Here is a 17,636-nt window from a genome sequence, read left to right as displayed (position 1 = left end):
GATGGGCCATATTCAGCTGCACTACAGTTGGTCTTCCGGTGACATGACATTTGCTTCTGAGACAATTGCATGCACGGGTCTCATTTTCTCGGTCTTTTCTCGGACTTGGGGTTAGAGTTAGGATTTTGGTAGAGTTTTATAGGTTTAGTTTGATGTGAGGATTAGGGTTAGGGTTAGTGTGTAGAATTTTTGTTCGGCTTGGAGAGAAGATATTTCATGGGAGCAATTGTCGCAGGAGGAAATGCCATAGAACTGGGGGTGTTTCATCAATTTAGTCAGCGCTGACAATTTCTGCAAAATCCTTGGTTTTGATTGATGGCTAAGATACTCTGGTCACTGACTGTTACCACGGTGATTGTCAGAGACTGACAACTTATCAGCGCTGACCAACTTGATGAAACACCCCCCCCCCCCTTCCATCCGGGGTCTTCTTTGCATGGGTCCAGTTGGATTGGATACGAGAGCATTTCACCGGGTTATGTATCGTGCTGCTCGATCTTCGCAATGAGTGAAGAGGGATGTGCATGGGTTGTGACTCTCATCCTTGGACCTATCAGATGGACAGCGTGTTTTAACGAATTGCCTCTTGCTATAGATGGAACGGTATGGGTAGGCCTATATGATTTATGCACAAAACATTGTTCAGTTACACGAGGCATTCGAACCGAGCCGTCCTGCCACGCACATCAAACTTATTATCATGGCTCATTCCTCCTATTGGGCTAAACCTCTTCGCCATCAAAAACCATTGAGGTCCTATTTTGATCCAAACCCGTTCCCCCTGCCAGCGCATAAACTCCTTGGATCCCCCATCCATACTGGTACATCCATAAAAACCTTCTATCCCATGCATGCAAGATTCTGTCGGTGACTTTATCTGTCAATCATTGTAAAATAGTATAGATGATAGTATAAAAGACATTGCAGGGAAGCATGCAAGTTATATACTCTGTCTAAAACATAGGGGAGAGCGCATGCATTATAATAAGATGTCTTTGGTTAAAAGTCCTGTTAACCTTTTTTGAGCAGTGATTTTAAAAATGTTTAAGATATCACTTTTGATGCATATGCGTAGGTCAGTTGTATCACAGAACATCCTACCATAAACATTAAAGCATAAAGTATAAGGAGATATCAATCCTTTTTTTCATTAAACCATAATTAAAGACGGTTTAGTCTGGAAACATTTTCATTATAGCTATTGTTCATATTTTGTATATTTTACAAAAATTAACGTCGATTATACTGGTTCAAGTTTTTACATTGTTTCTATCCCTAGCTCACATTTTAGAACTATTTTGAAGCAATAATTCTGGGTTTGCCTTTAATGAAATACGTTTCGCAATGTTTGACAGATGATGTTACTGGCAGACTTAGATTAGAATAAGTTTGGAAGGTTTGTGTGTGTGTGTGTGGGGGGGGGGGGGGTGAGTGTGTACCCAAGCAATCTGAAGAGATCTAATGAATACTTACTACAAGAGGCATTTGATCACGTATATAAAGCTGATGATCAGGGTGTAAATCAATATCCTCAACATGTAATAGGGCCTATCGCACTCGATTATTATCAAACAGAACGCAAAAAAGAAGAAGAATAAATTAGAGTACGGTGTATCCATCAGGTCATATCAGGTGACGTGAAACTACATGTACCAGGTATGACAGTGTACTCGCACAGAAAATGAATGCTCTCTGGTGTGTGTTCCATTTTGGGAATGTTATCTCTTTTTCCGTTTCCCGTGTACATAATAATTATGCTTCATCCTCGCTTTCTATTATCAGATTCTGTAATCTCATCCATGTTGCGAGCCTATTTAATGTTCGATATATTCGTCTTCTCTTTTTTCGTTCCTATTCTGCTTTGTGTTTAATCGACTTTACTGAAAAAAAAAATACATACACAAAAGAAAACTTCAATTTGCATGTTATGTCTTAACATTGTCATTAAAATACTGATTCAACCAGGATGGGATGTATTGATGCATTATAATGGCAGTCAATGTGTTCAAAATCAATAATGAATCAACGTTATCACTGTTTTTTTTTTTTGTTATGTTTCCGACGGTTGTGACTACAATTTTAAACGTCTTTAGGTTGATATACTAAATTGTAGTAGGCGTATCGATCATTGTAATCTTCAAAGTATAGATAAGAATGAAAGGAACGAAACAACATGGCTCCGAAATACCTATATCATGAAGAAGTGCAATTACTAGGCTATACAGAAACCAACTGTCATACGATTTAACTAACCCATTCTTATATAAACACGTCAAAAATCGAGACTAATGCAATCACCGTGCATTAACCTTTTCGTTCGTTCTCTCTCTCTCTCTCTCTCTCTCTCTCTCTCTCTCTCTCTCTCTCTGATTTACACACACATACACAGATGCATTGCCACATTATGCACATTTCTTACTGGCAAGCTACTCTCGATCGGCTATCTAAATATCTTCATAGCCCCATGTGATCAAAGCTAACGTTGATTATGGTGTTGATATGTCGAAAACAAAATGTCGATGGAGGAATAATAACATATGTGGTCATGTCATAGTCTGAAATCAATGTCATCGTATAGGTACTGTATGTGATCTATAGTTTTGTTGCTGTTCTTGCTCTTGCTCTTGTTCTTGTTCTTGTTCTTGTTCTTGCTTCTGCTGTCGTTGTTTTGAGTTTTGTTTTGTTCGTTTGTTTGTTTGTTTGTTTGTTTGTTTGTTTGTTTGTTTGTTTTTGCCATAGCATCTGTAAAGTGCTATCGATCGATCTGAATGTGGATGAAACCCGATCTATAGTTGATAGTATATTACGATCACGATATGTCTCGGAATTTTGATATTTTTTTTTTAAGGCTCCTTGTAAGGATATCAAACAAGTACATGTATATCATGCCTGTTTCGAGCTACTATAGAAGTATGGATACCTTGGTGGCAAAAATGATTTCGGCCACTTTGGAATCCATAAAATTTTAACTACTGCCTCTTAGTTCATGGTATATTCGTTTAATATCAAAACACAACAACTCATTAATGCACATGATACTCATGCAAACATACAATTTTTAAAAAAAAATCAGATTATACTCATAAGTATAATTTTCAACAACTACAATACTAGTAACAGACAATAGTCATGATTATCATACTACTTGCAGCAGATAGATTTCCTGATGCAGTTATGAACAATAAAATGTAGTGGGGTGAAAGTTATTATTGAACAACGTACAATGTATGTCTTATCACAAAGGGAACGTTTTTAGATATCGTGCGAATAACTCTACATAATATCAATATGCCCATAGTTATTCATCACAATGTTGTATGGGATAAGACCTGAATCAATTCAACAACGCAAATCTCTAAAGAAAAAGGGAAGCGTGTGTGTGTTATGTTTTGCTTTGTTTCCTTGTTTGTTGTTGTTGTTTGCGTAATGGATACATGATAATCTATTACCAATTTGTTCATATGGGAAACAAGATGACATCACATTGCACTGGCATTCCGCAATGAAATGAATGCTATGAACATGCGTCTATAAGGGGGAAAATCATACAGTCCTCATCAGAATTAATTGCAAGCACACACATGATAAAGGTATGAACTGAGTATTTCCAGGTTTTCTGTATTCCTATTATGCGCGATATTTTAAGTCTTTGGGATAAAAGGAGACACGATCCCAGATATAACACGTCTAATGAAGATATAAAATCACGTGTACGTTTGTGTGTGTGTGTGTGTGTCACGACGTACGTTTCCACTGCCTTAGAAATGCATGCAAATCCTTTCTCAGATTCATGAAATATTGTTGCACAGTACTGTAATTGAATTCACACCTGGTGCTGACACTCTACTGTATTTATGACTTACAGGCGACTCCCGTTACAACGAAGTCTTTGGGACCTGGAGTTTTCTTTTGTAAATTATAGGGGCCTACATATCTCCGAATATAATTATAAAGTGCATAAAGATATCTATGGTGACCTGGGGTCCTGAATTTTACTTCGTTGTATCCGAAATGTTGTGATAGCCGTGTTCGATATGATGGGAGTGCACTGTATACTGTTAAGACAGTTTTCAAATCACTCTGACAAAACTTTTCGGAAACACAGGCATAATTTACCATTTGCAGATGAAACAAAAAACCCAGCATTCGTGCTTTAAAATAGTTCTAAAATGTGAGTTAGGGATAGAAACAACCACTGTAAAAATTTGAATCCGCGAATCGATGTTAAGTGTTGTTATATGCACAAAATGTGAACGGTTAGTTATGATAAAAATGTTTCCAGACTAAACCGTCTACAGTTAACGGTTTATTGAGAAAAACACTGATATCTCCTAATATTTTAGGCTTTATTGGGAAAATCTTACATGGTAGGATGTTTTGTGATACAACAGACCTGTGACATATGCATCATATGTGATGTCTTGAACATTTTTAAAATCACTGCTCCCAAAGGTAAACTGGACCTTTAATACACATTTTTCTCACTAAACCTGTTATTCAAATCGTCAAATCGTATACATAGCGATTAATCATAAGAACTGATATGCGACAATTCCACTAATGAAATACTCAAAGTGCAGCAAATGATATTGACGCGCATACAGCATGAGGGAAGTACAAACAAAGAGATAGAGATGTAGCAGGACCGAACAAGCACACTTTCAAGCAGATCTTGCAAATTTCAACAAATTAAGTTTTCGTTTTATTCGTCGAGGACTTTAAAGTTTAATTGAAGCATGTTAGAATTTCCTTCAATAGATTGAGTTATATAACCAGACGACAAAATCGTACAGTTTTCTCTAAAATCGACTTGTTTATGTGATTTTATCAAAGCCTCTTATAATTTGGTTTTGTTGCTGCGGCCATTATAACAAAAACAAAAGTAAGAACATATAAAATTTCAAAGCGTTCATATCATTGTCGATATCATTATTGTTTTATTCTACCTGAGGATTTGCTTTGTTATACTTCAAGCAAGCAGCATTTGAGAATGGAAATGATAATGAGGGTTGATATCGCAGAGTAAAGCACCTTTAGGTATGATGATTGTTAATCTACAAAGATGAACATAATCAACATGACGTCTGAATGAGGCAAATTGAATCGATAAACTTGTCGTACATTGTTGCAGCCATATATTATTGACTTTCGAAGAAAATGTTGCTGAGGATCAAGATATGCGAGAAAAAAAAAATGTCACCGTCACCGAGTTTAATCACGAATCGCACGACGAAATTTTCCAACTCTAACAAAACTTGTCGAATAAGCCTCATTACAGATTAGTGTGACCGATCAATCTGATCATTTGACATGGCATATTTCACTTCTACGCATGATCATCGATTCTTTGTCAGGTTAGGAAGTGCATCGTATAAACAATGGGCAACGTCCTTATACCTATTATACGCTAAAAACATCCAGCACAACCTTTATTCCAGTGGACTGCATAAACTGTAATGTATTGTTGTCTTCGATTATCAGAGTCGTACAGTATCATAACGGTAAATATATACTATACACTTTGTTGTGACCCGCAGGTGAGAAAAATCACCTATTTAAAGTATTTAAAAAAAGACTTCCAGCATGGATGCCTTTATTCTCCCGCTGTCGACATAAATGAAGCGGCTTAGCGAAGGTTCATCAGTCTCAGCAAAACCTAAGACAAAAACAAAAACAAAAACAAAATAAGAAGAGAACGGATGAGATCTTAGTCACCAATGTAAAGAAAAAATAATAATAAATTATCTTGATACATCCTTGGTCTGGTTTAAAAACCAAGTGTTGACTTCAATTAGCACAAGCATGAAGTAGACTCCTGTAGGAATATCCAACAGCGACATTTGTTGGTTTAATTACCGTTCTGACTTTGTTTTTCAAAATATTCAAATCAAAAAGGAAACAAAGGTACCTCCAGCGAGCCGTAGAAGATCGAAATCTCAAACGCATCTGAGATGAGAACCCAGCCCCCAAAATGACACATCCACAAACAAAGTGAAGGACAAAGTGTAATCCACAATCTAACTCCCTGGAAGTTAAAACTTTGCCATAAAAGAATAAGATACCCAGAATAAAAGCACGGTATGAATGCAACTCACCTGTTGGACTGGGCAATCTGCCTCGTGCATCTCCTTGATCTTGTCGAAGTGATCTCTGTTGGGAAGAAAGGTTGCCACTGCATCTATCCCCCTGGCAGTCAGTAACTGACGAGAAACGCAGATTTCAAAGTCGATAGAACACATTTCATCCGCAACAAACGACGTGTACTACGTATCAAATACTTCTAGTTTTTAATTATCCCACATTTCAACGAATCCTTCAATCCGAAAATATATAACTTAATCACATGCGTCACACTTAAACGTTTGATACATATATATTTACATATATATATATATATATATATATATATACATATATATATATACACACACACATATATACATGTATTAAGATTTATTGTTGGAACGAAAAGGCGGGATCTGATAGTCATGCCTCGCTTTCGAGTGGTCGAGATGACAAGATCTCGCCTTCTCGGACACCAAGAGGTCGAGAAGAGGAGAGATCTCACATCTCGCTTTTCTGCCTTCTTGGACCCGAGAAGTCGAGAAGACAAAATCTCGAATCTCGCCTTCTCGCTTTCTTGAATCTGAAAACATCGGGAATCGAGGAATAATCTCGTCTTCTCCGTATTACACTTATATCCTGTGTATAAGATTCCGTATATTTCAGTGGGGCATGATTCTGTACCATTTATCTTTAGGTCTCATTGTGATTCATTTGACATTTCATAAGCACGTTTCTCCAGTAATTCTTTGAATATGAGAATTGTACTGGTCTGCCGGTCTGCCTTGTCTGTCTTAATAAATTTGCTGCTGAAATTTGCTGCTGCTGTCTTAATAAATTTGCTGCTGAAATATACGTGGAGTAATTTTATGTATTCTGTAATGTATAATCATAATGCCCTTAGACCAATATAGATATTTGCAAAGATACAATTTCTTTACTTTAAAACAAAACAAAAGCAATGATGGAGTTGCGTAGCGTTCTTCACAATTGTCCTTCACAGGGGCAATGTTTGAATTTGTCATGCATCGACACAGTGACTCTTAAATGATGATTGGGTTCGGTTAAAATTTGCCTTTAATGCCACAGGGACCCGGTACGAAGCCACGGTTATTACGGTTATGCTGTTGTCAAAGTAGGCCTATAAGCTTGATTCACGTGATTACATTTAACCGTAAGCGATGTATTGCTTCCACACTTTACAATGGATACGAATCAAAACGCACAATGAAAATCAAAATAAGAAAATATTAATGTAACGTAATGTGTTACACTTGAAGAAAAGAGAATCGAACTAGTACAGAACTCTGTTTCACAAACAAACGAACTATATCGAGCCAAACAATAAATCCAAAGTTGGGACACATCCAGGTATATAAGATCTAGTTGGGAAGGATACGTTGACATCGAGATGTATTCTAGACTGTGGCAAGGTGGATGCAAGATATTGTTCCCAAATGACTTAGCGAAACAGTTCCTAACTTCTGTTGACTGACTGATCCCAAAATTGTCCTCAAGATCAATTCAATTGCAAATGGGAATGAATTTGAGAGCTTAGTGGAGCAGGCTCCTGGTAAATAATAGAAAACGAGACAAGAAGCACGCTGGACTATTAAAACCATAACAGCCAAGGCTTGTGAGTTGGGTTCCCATTCAGCAGCTCGTTTTCATAACCAGAACGTCACAGCTTTTCCGTGACAATACCTCTCAACACTGTTTTCTCCAGAAGTGTGTACGTACTTTCATCTCCTATTTCATATTTCTCTTTTCTAGTGGAACATTTTCACTTTTCATCCTTTACCATGTTTACTCACAGGATCGATATTTCTAACTAATACTTTTTTTTTCAAATTCATGAAATTTTCCGCCTAGTTGTTTTATTGCAACTGTTTGTCAAGTTGCTCTACATCGACGTACATAATTAATTGCCCTTCATCGACATACATTTACGTCAATACCTAGGGCAATTTATCAATCAGTTACAATAATGTTTTTTTCTTGCTATCTAAAATACCGTAACCTTTTCAACTTTAATGTCCAACTTGACCGTTTCATTTATTTATCAGCCTGACAGGATAATGATAAGCACCTTGCAATAGTCCTCTGTCTGCTTGTTGAATACCGGTGGATCAAACTCAGCCACTGTGAGATGAACTTTGATGCGGAGGTTGGCTTCAGGTATGGCATCCACCATGAACATCGGGCTTAACGCGAAGGCAGACGATCTTTCGAGTATAGGGTTTAGAGAAGCATTATGCAGAAAATAAGAATGGCTATAACGTGAGTATTCATTGCGAATATAAAAGATACACACACAAAGGCGAGATATCAATAGCTATGCATATACGATATTATGGAATTGAAGAAAATGAAAAATATGCACACTCAAAATATATCAGTAAGTGTACATATGACATATGAATAAATCATAACTAGTAGAATTGGACGGGTATTTTGATTTTGGTTCATGTAAAACGAGAACACTACAACAATGATCGTGTGCTTGTTCTGAAGGGAAGTGTGCGTTATTAAAGTATTTAGAATTTTTTGGTTTTTTTTTTTTTACCCTCAGCGCAATGCAATGCAATCGATGCCGACGTACTTTTCTTTGAAGGAAAACTGAGCGAACTGTCTTCATTTTGTTTTATCGCACGTGGCGCTCTGCATATGAAAATGAATAGTAATACAATGTAATGATCGCTTTAGCAATATGTCATGATGATTAAAACAATAATGATAACAGTAATAATAATGACAATAATGATAAAAATAATAATAATAATAATAACAATTGTCACGATGTGACTGAGAGTGCGAGTGTGGAATGTGTGAGACTCCTTTGTTCAGGCAAGCAATCAGGTGGGAAATGGGGACAGCAGGCGTAAACAGCATAGAAATTCAGAATCGGGCAAGCCAGGTGGAGAGAAGTGGTTAGGGAGAAAGGACAGTGTGGAAGAAAGAGGGAGGCTCAGTGGAGTCAGGGTAGAATGGCAAATTTAGAAAGGGAGAGTTGGTAGGAAAGAATAGGTATTTAGTTAGGGGGAGATAGCTGGGCTAGATAGGTTTAAAGCAAAAAGGGAGAAGTATTTGGAAAGAAAAGGGACATGTAATAAAAAGGGGAGAGCTAGTTGGAACCAGTTTAAGCACAGTAGAGGGTGGAGTTATATTAGAGGCGACAAGGAAAGCAAATTTGGAGGGAAAAATCAGTTGGATCTGAACATCTGTCAGAGCAAGACATGCTCTTCTAACTCACTGGTGATAGGAGTAGAGAGGTAGCTGATAGGCCTACAACGCAGCGCTGCATTTCAGGCAAGAGAGTCATGGCACAGCAGCTCCACGCATAAGGGCAGGGCACGCGCAAGACATGCTGCAGGCACTGACAACAGCTGAAGTCTCCTCCTCACCATTACTTCAGGGTCTGAACACCAAATCAGACGTAAGTAGTTATGTAGCTGTATTAATGTGTTTTTGTAATATTCTGAGTTTGTCATTATTGTGATATTTTTCTTGTATATAGAGATTTATGTTATGTTCGCTGGTTCACGATAATGTGGATTAATTATGTGAGGGTATAGATTATAATGTATGTCAGATTGGACATGTTGTATAAGAGTAAAATAGAATTTTGTTTTAGTTTGGCAAAAAGACAGGCCAAGTCAGCAGGTGAATGTTACAGGTGGAATGGTTAAATTTATTGCAATATTTGTGGATACAGTGTATTTGGGTTTTCTATGGTTGTATCAGGAAAATACAATCCAGGTTCTGTTGTTCATAGTTAAAGTGAATGAAGTTAGAATTTTGGTAAATGATAAGTAGAAGGGAGATAAGGTTGTTGAATGATTTAAATGTTACAGTTATTGAGAAATGGAAAATATGTTAAGAGAATACAGTTTAGCTGGTTTTTGATTGTGAGATAGTTTATATGAGATGATCTGTCATGTTTATATGTTAAGTGAGTTATGATTATATACATGGCGATGGCTTATTCCTGTAGTATGTAGATATAGGTTTGTGGTGATGGTGTTATACAGGAGCATTATTGGTTAAGTATAAGGAAGTATTGAACTGTGGTTCATGATTGATATTACCCTGTGAATATATAATGTTATGAGAGGTGGTTATAATATCCCAATATACTAGATCGACACCGACGAGCTGGGCTCGACGGAATCATCGTTATCTCGACGGCATCGCTAATACGCTCGACGGCATAGCTAATACGCTCGACGGAATCATCGTTATCTTGACGGCATCACCATTATCTAGACGACATCACCGTTATCTCAACGGCATCTCGGTTAGTGTGAGGGCAATTCCCGCTACCCGGACAGAATTCCCGTACCTTGGTAGTCCTTCGGTGCACGCGGTGGCATCTCGGTCGACACGACGACAATTCCCGCCAGCCGGACGACATCCTCGATATCGCGATTATCTTGGCAACGTCTGCATTACCGTACGGACTATTTCACCACCCGCTTCACCCCCATCCCCGTTGGATAATATAAAGTAAAACCACACGTGCGCACAGCAAAGTACAGTATTGAACCACAGGTATTTGATTTAACCCGGGTCTAGGATGTGTTTATAAGATTAGTTTTTGAGATGTTTATATGAGCCTAGGATTTACTAGTATCTTATTGATTTGCTCCTGAACGTTATTATTTCATTGAATTGCTTCTGAATATGTCAATATTTTTGGTGTAAATATGAACGAAATTGTACTAGGTTTTGGGGGGAAATTATTGTAAATATATAGTTTTGGTGAATGGATTTTTGTTGGAAAAATACATAGCATAAGAGCGGCATTTTTTGTTCAGTAAACTCACGGAGTGTTGAAGCGTATTATTTACAGTGTATCTCATAGCAGAACCAGACTTATCGTCAGTCGTAGATAAATACAGATCTTAGAGCTGACAATGATAATAATGATGATAGCAAATGGATCTTTGTTTGCAATCCTGTATAAGTTCGGACATTCACCGATGTGGTCAAAGTTACAAGTATCTTTTTAAACATGCAAAGTGCCATGGTTATTGACCAATATGAATACTTCACTAAAGTTGCACGATTTTGGCCATCCGTCCTTGTGACGACGAGGGAGGTGGCAGCATGAATGAAATTTTGAAAACAAGATAGTAGCCTCTGACGTGTGCAACAGAACATTATAAAAGTATCAGTTTTAGATGATCTGGTCTAAGATTCAACTCACAAAATGAATTTTGCAACGTAGTCTCTTGAACGACTCGATTGTATTTAAATCTCAGTTGTTATGTACCACGACAAAATACACGATATTACACATTTCAGCCTTATATTGAACAATTGAACACACAAGGTGTTTTCGTACTCACGTTGTGAACAAAAGTTTGTCGTTGATGTGTGTCCGCACCAAAGGTTGAAGGTCAAATATGCCAGATATTGCACATATACCTGAACAGAGAATTGTTCCCAACCGTTACAATATGTCGTTGAATATGCTGAAGCCATTTTGAAAACAGTAACTACATATTCCAATTTTATCTACAATGGCAAAAATAAATGGATTGCAGGACGTGACTAAGAGAAGCAGTTAAATCCAATCTGAAATACTAAAGAAGGAAAGAAATTTTGGAACTGTCATGCAAAGAAACATTTGAAATTATCGTCAATTGAAATATAGGCCCCTTGTTAAAAAAAAAAAAAAAAAAAGTAAAGACGGCTCGCAATTTATCAGTCCGTGAAGATTACGGGACTAAATAGCACACGAAAGTTTGGCTGGTGATCTAAAATGTTATCACGTCAAACTGCAAGCTTTCAGTGCGGAAATGAATGTTTCCCATTCTTTCTTTTGTTGTTGTTAGTGTCATGCCCTTTATTTTAAGTATCGTACCTTTCTGATCACATTTTTCCCCGACGATTCCTGTAATAGTACATCAACAAAAATCGAGTTCTATTTTGCTTTTGAAGCAAGGGTATAAGTCACGAAAATATGCAGCTCTAAGTATAAATACAAATAAAGTGAGAGGTTTCATCATGCATTAATTCACCTTTAATGACGTCAGGCTTCACCGGCAGGATACTTGACCAATCAGTGGAAAGCATCATTACCGAAAGATGACCTCCGGCACAGTGGCCAGATACGTATATTCCCCTGGGATTATGAATGGAAACCACGTGAGAGTGATGAGCCCACGAGACTCCATTCGTGTCATTTTCATAAATCACACTTTCAATTCAGTTTTCCATCACACTCCATTTTAGGAATAAAGCACGGTGAATTTACTTTACCCTCGACCTGCCTTTGAAAATAACATGCAAACACAAAAACAAAAAACAGTATGCACCTACATGTATACCGTTGTCTGGAAAACGAGAATCAAATTCCTACAGATTTTCTACTCATTGTCTCGGCCATATCGTTTATATAACGAACAACAAATCAGTTTACAAGCACATCTTCTGCTTGCGTAACGATCGAATTTTCTAACTTGAGAGAAAAAGAAAAGGATAACATCAAAGAACAAGCTTACCTGCTATCGGGAAATCTGTTCGAAACAAACACAATTGCCTGCCTGATTTCCTTCACTATGTCAAAAAGTGAACCTAAAAAGAAACAAAAATAGACGAAGAATTAAAAGTGTGTTGTATTTATGTCCCATTTGGGTTTTAATTGTTCTCCATCAGAAAATATCAGAGATATTAGCCGAAATATCGTAAAAGTTTCACAAGTAAAACAGAAATAAGGGTACCTCATGGGGAAAAGTGCGTTGTCAGAGGGATCCGGAATACGAACAAAGAATAAACTGCCATTGGCGACAAGGACGTCATGTGGTCTACTAGTCCAAATCTAAAACATCGAAGAACATTTACTAACTTTATACTTTTTCCTCGTTAATTCATTTATGATCACATTGGTCAGAACGAGATAAACTATATAGTCCTAACAATAATAAAACAAATTTCGTTTGCTTGGTTTAAATAATCGAAGGTATATTTTGCTGTTGTTGTTTGTTTGTTTGTTTGTTCGTTTGTTCGTGTGTTTGTTTGTTGTTTGTTTGTTTGTTGTTCTCAACGATGACGAGTGTATTATGACTGGCAGTGTTTGGGGGAGATGTTTTCATGACGCCAAGTATAAAACCTGCCAAAAATCGAAGTAAGTGCATTCACAGGCTATGTCTGATTAAACAATCTGATAAATTGATCCTCATTGCGTTTTTGTAAGGGAAATTGGTCATGCAATATTCTCTTAAGGGTGCTCAAAGCATATTGTATGATCATCAAACAACTTATACTTATATCTTATCTTGCACATAGAAACATTAGTGAATAAAAAAAAAATAACACGCAGCATCTTCAAACAACTATATAGGAAATAACTTCGCGAGATTCCGGTCACCCCCCCCCCCCCCACCCCAACAGGGGCCCGTTTCATAAAACTTGTCATCAGTGACAAGTTGTCATAGATGTGACAAGCTACTGAAATCCTTGCATCTGATTGGCCGAGAGCAAATTTGTCACAGAAATATGGCAGTTGTCACTGATGACAAGTTTTATGAAACGGGCCCCAGATTGCACTGTTCTTGCAATTCTTGTATTCTTTAAACTCTTCATATTGTATTCATCCGATCTTGTTTTTCCAGTATTGCAGTCAAGAACATCTATACCACGTATTCTCAGATTTGCGGAAAGGATTAACTCACAAGTGGGCGACATCGTGTATCCCACGGTGACAGTTATCGCTCCGTGTTCGTTAAGAGGGGCTGCAATATGGGCGTGGATGTCTTTGCTGTCAAGGCGAAGAACAAAAATAGACCGCTAAACAAACATAATTTTATTCGAATTTCATAAAAATGACTGTGTGACAAACATTACGCCTGACCAACTAGAAACTTGCTCGAGGATTTTCCACCGCTTGCCTGATATAGCCACAACCTACAGCATGCAAACAGCATTACCAGCATTTTTTTTTTCCATATTATGGGTGGAGTAGCTTGCTCCTATAAGATTAATAGAGGAAAAATATCAATAAATTTTAGGCATATGACATAGTCGCAGCAGTTACAGCTTCACTTTACACTAGAGATACAACATTTTTTCACCCCTCCCGAATGACGAAGCAATGGGAAAATACACGTTGGAGAGTGCCTTACCCTTACCCTGCAGACTTTATTTAGGGAGGCAAAGATTACTTGGAGCCAATGACCTTTCAAATTCAATTAATTTTTTTTTTTTATTGATAAGTGTCTGAAAAGGGTCATGGGGTATAGTTTCACAAGTAGTTGCAGCAAGACGAAATCCAATTCTCACCTATATAAATTGTTTGCATGAGCGATAAATATGTACACATCGTGTTGTCCTGTCTGTTTGCTGTTTATTTGCTGAAATAGGGTAACAAAAATCTTACGTCACAGCCTCCTCTTGCCAATAGCCACCATGAATGAAGAGCAATACCGGAGCGTCTGTGACATCATAATGGGATAGCAAACAAGAAATCAAGCAATGAATTTGCCTAACTATAACTGAGGGCACAAAAAAAGAAAAACAAAAACAAAGATCATTGTGCAGGCCCCTACGTAGTTGTGCTACACTTTTTTTTTTAATAGAACAGTAAACAATGCGGAAAGTGACTGGTCAGATATTCATGTAAGTTTGATAGAATAAAAAGTCAGTGACATCATCAAGAGAAAGTGATTTAATCAAAATCATGATAAAGACAATTTAAACTTTATCATTCATCTCCCATCCCACAAGGGTGAGAAAAAAACAACTTACAATTTTATTAAGGGATGAGAGCATAATTTTGGCGTTTAATACCCACACAAAAGTTTGATCGTCCTTGAATTAAAAAAAAACAAATAAAATGGGAAAGAATAATCATTTTGCTTGGGTCTGTTACATGAAAAAAAAAGGTAATGTTAGATTGATTGCAACTCTCAAAATCAAACTTAAGATGACACTTCTATTCAAAAAAAAAAAATTAAAAAAAGTACACTTGAGTTTGATCCACGTTGCAATCACCCACAAATCAAGCTTTCATGCAATAAGAGTGCTCAACTTTGTCCACCTGTAGGAGCATGACACACTGTTTAATCAACTTTTACAGGGACAAACTGTCAGTCTCGGCGTATTATGACTGTAACTATGTCTTTTCATTTCAACACACAGCATTCTCCTTGTCGGTATCAGTCGTATTGTAAGTACATTTTGTTCTCGTGAATTTCACAAATCAATCTAAAGATGGAAAGGTGTAAAGGAACAGAAATATCTTTTTCATGTGTGTTCATTGAGCGTTTTAACTGTGCATCAAACCTTTTTTTTTTCCTTTTAGCATACGTTGAAAACTTAGATTACACTTTGCTGAATGTGCTGCTAACTGGAAAAAATGCGATTACTTCTTTCTTACGAAGAGTTGCCGAAAAATGTTGAAATATTTTCTTTTATACAAATATACCGTATCAGCACAGAAGGCCTATTTCAGTCATGACGCGCTTAAGGTATCCAACATGAGTCACTTGGTTATTTTCAAATAAAAGTCTCCAATATTCAATTGTACCCTGTTCCATTGCTATTAACACACAGAGACGGACATATATACACACACATTTCAAATCTATTTTTCTGTATAATGGGAAGGTAATTTTTATACTATTAAAATCACACCATTGGTATAGTATTTACAAAAATTACCGTACACAGGGTGTGCAATTCTACGTTAGTCGTGGGACTTTATAGAACAAAAGATATACTAAAGGCATTTTAGATCATAATTTTCTACAACAACACTCAACATAGAACAGCAGAAACAAAATATTATAGAACCCAGCTCAATAATCAAAATACATGACGCGATGTGTATACCTTCTTTGACATCCTTTGGTGAAAATATGTCCATTTTTTGCCGATCTCTTGGCCCATATCGTACATCTAGTTGCGCTCGAACTCCAATCTTTGACTTGAAGTTTTTTGACACTATACCAAACGAGAAGAAATAGAAAGAAAGGCATTGGAAACATTGAGGCTATAGTAAAGGCAATTCCAGACAAAACGTTATAGAATAAATACATGTATATAGTTGATGTAGACGCAGAAGCTATACCAAAAACTAAAATACAACTTTTAAGTGTGATCCAATATAGACTATTTGAGCAAAAATAAATAAATAAAAATTAAATTGAATAAAAATTAAAATGACATTTATGAATATAGCAGATATTACACACGGTAGAAGTTACTATATAAGTATAATTATTTGCTATTCACACTGGGCAGTCAGAAGAATACTTTCAGGGTCTCACATCAGTTCATTCAATATGCAGTTTTGTATTACATGTAATACTTAACTGCAAACTTTTTTCCATGATTTAGCAAGAACTGAATGAAGATAATCATCTTGCGAAATTGGGTCGCTCCAGAAAACAATTGGAGGACCAAATCAAGGATTGTAATCCAAAGGGTGCCTGGAAAGACACTTCAACATAATCAAGATCATGAACCTTGATTAGAACATATTATGGAAAACGCTGACAAAGAGGATTTCAGCGAACAGTGTGTATACAATATGTTAAATTAAGAGTGTACGAGGAATAGATTTAAATGTAGGACAGACAAAACAGATGTTCGAAGAAAAAAGAATTGACATCGCCTGAACAGCTTTGCTTTAAAAAGTTATCTTCGTCCTTACTTTCGCTACAAGCCTCCATATAATCCTGGATCACTTCGTTCGAAGTATCAAACCGCTTGCTCCATATGCTGCATGTATAATTCCGATCCAGTTCCTAAAATAAAGATGAATATGATGTCATTATCTATATCATTAAATCATTGATGTTATCACATGTATCTTCATTACAATCAGCAAGTATATTGCAGCAGCAGCAGCATGAAGTATAAGTAGTACGGGTACCAGCGGTAATGGTATCATTATCATAAGACTACGATATTATTCCGCAATGATTTCATAGATATCATAAATGACAATAAATATAGTGGCGATGATGACAGTACCGTCTCAGTGATGATTATACAATGTAATGATTTTTTTTTTTACCCCAACAGGGTATTTATTGCCTCCATAATTCAACATTTTATATCACATTATACAAGAAATGGGAAAAAAATACAATGAGCTTCAAAAGGGGTTCCTGAGATTAAAAGGAAACCACAAACTATTTACACAATATACTTCATTTGCTTTGGTAAATTATGATATGTTTTCTTACTATTCAGATCTTCCTCTATTCTTTTACAAATTTCTCTTCCAAACAAATGTTGCAAATTAGTTTCACGACATTCTTTTCCGGTTTTATTTCTTAACAGTATATATTTATAAATACACCAAAAGGCAATTGTCAAAAACAAATCTAATTCAGTCTCTTTATGGGCTTTTAACAGATGCATTCTTGTTATCTTAAAATCAACAATTTTAATTATAACTGTTAGATACGAAAATAAAAACTTATTCAATTTACACTCAATAAACGCATGTAGATTATCTTCATCTACACCGCAATGCTCACATTTTCCATCTCTTTTGATTTGCCATCTGTACAAATTCTTTTTTACTGGTAGTAGATTATACAAAATCTTAGAATTAA

The sequence above is a fragment of the Diadema antillarum genome, unplaced genomic scaffold (genome assembly GCF_040938485.1).
Source record: "Diadema antillarum isolate AM-2024a unplaced genomic scaffold, OU_Dant_1.0 seq00000094_RagTag, whole genome shotgun sequence".
NCBI lineage: Eukaryota > Metazoa > Echinodermata > Echinoidea > Diadematoida > Diadematidae > Diadema > Diadema antillarum.
The sequence above is the reverse complement of the archived record's forward strand: the minus strand, read 5'-3'. Positions refer to the sequence as shown.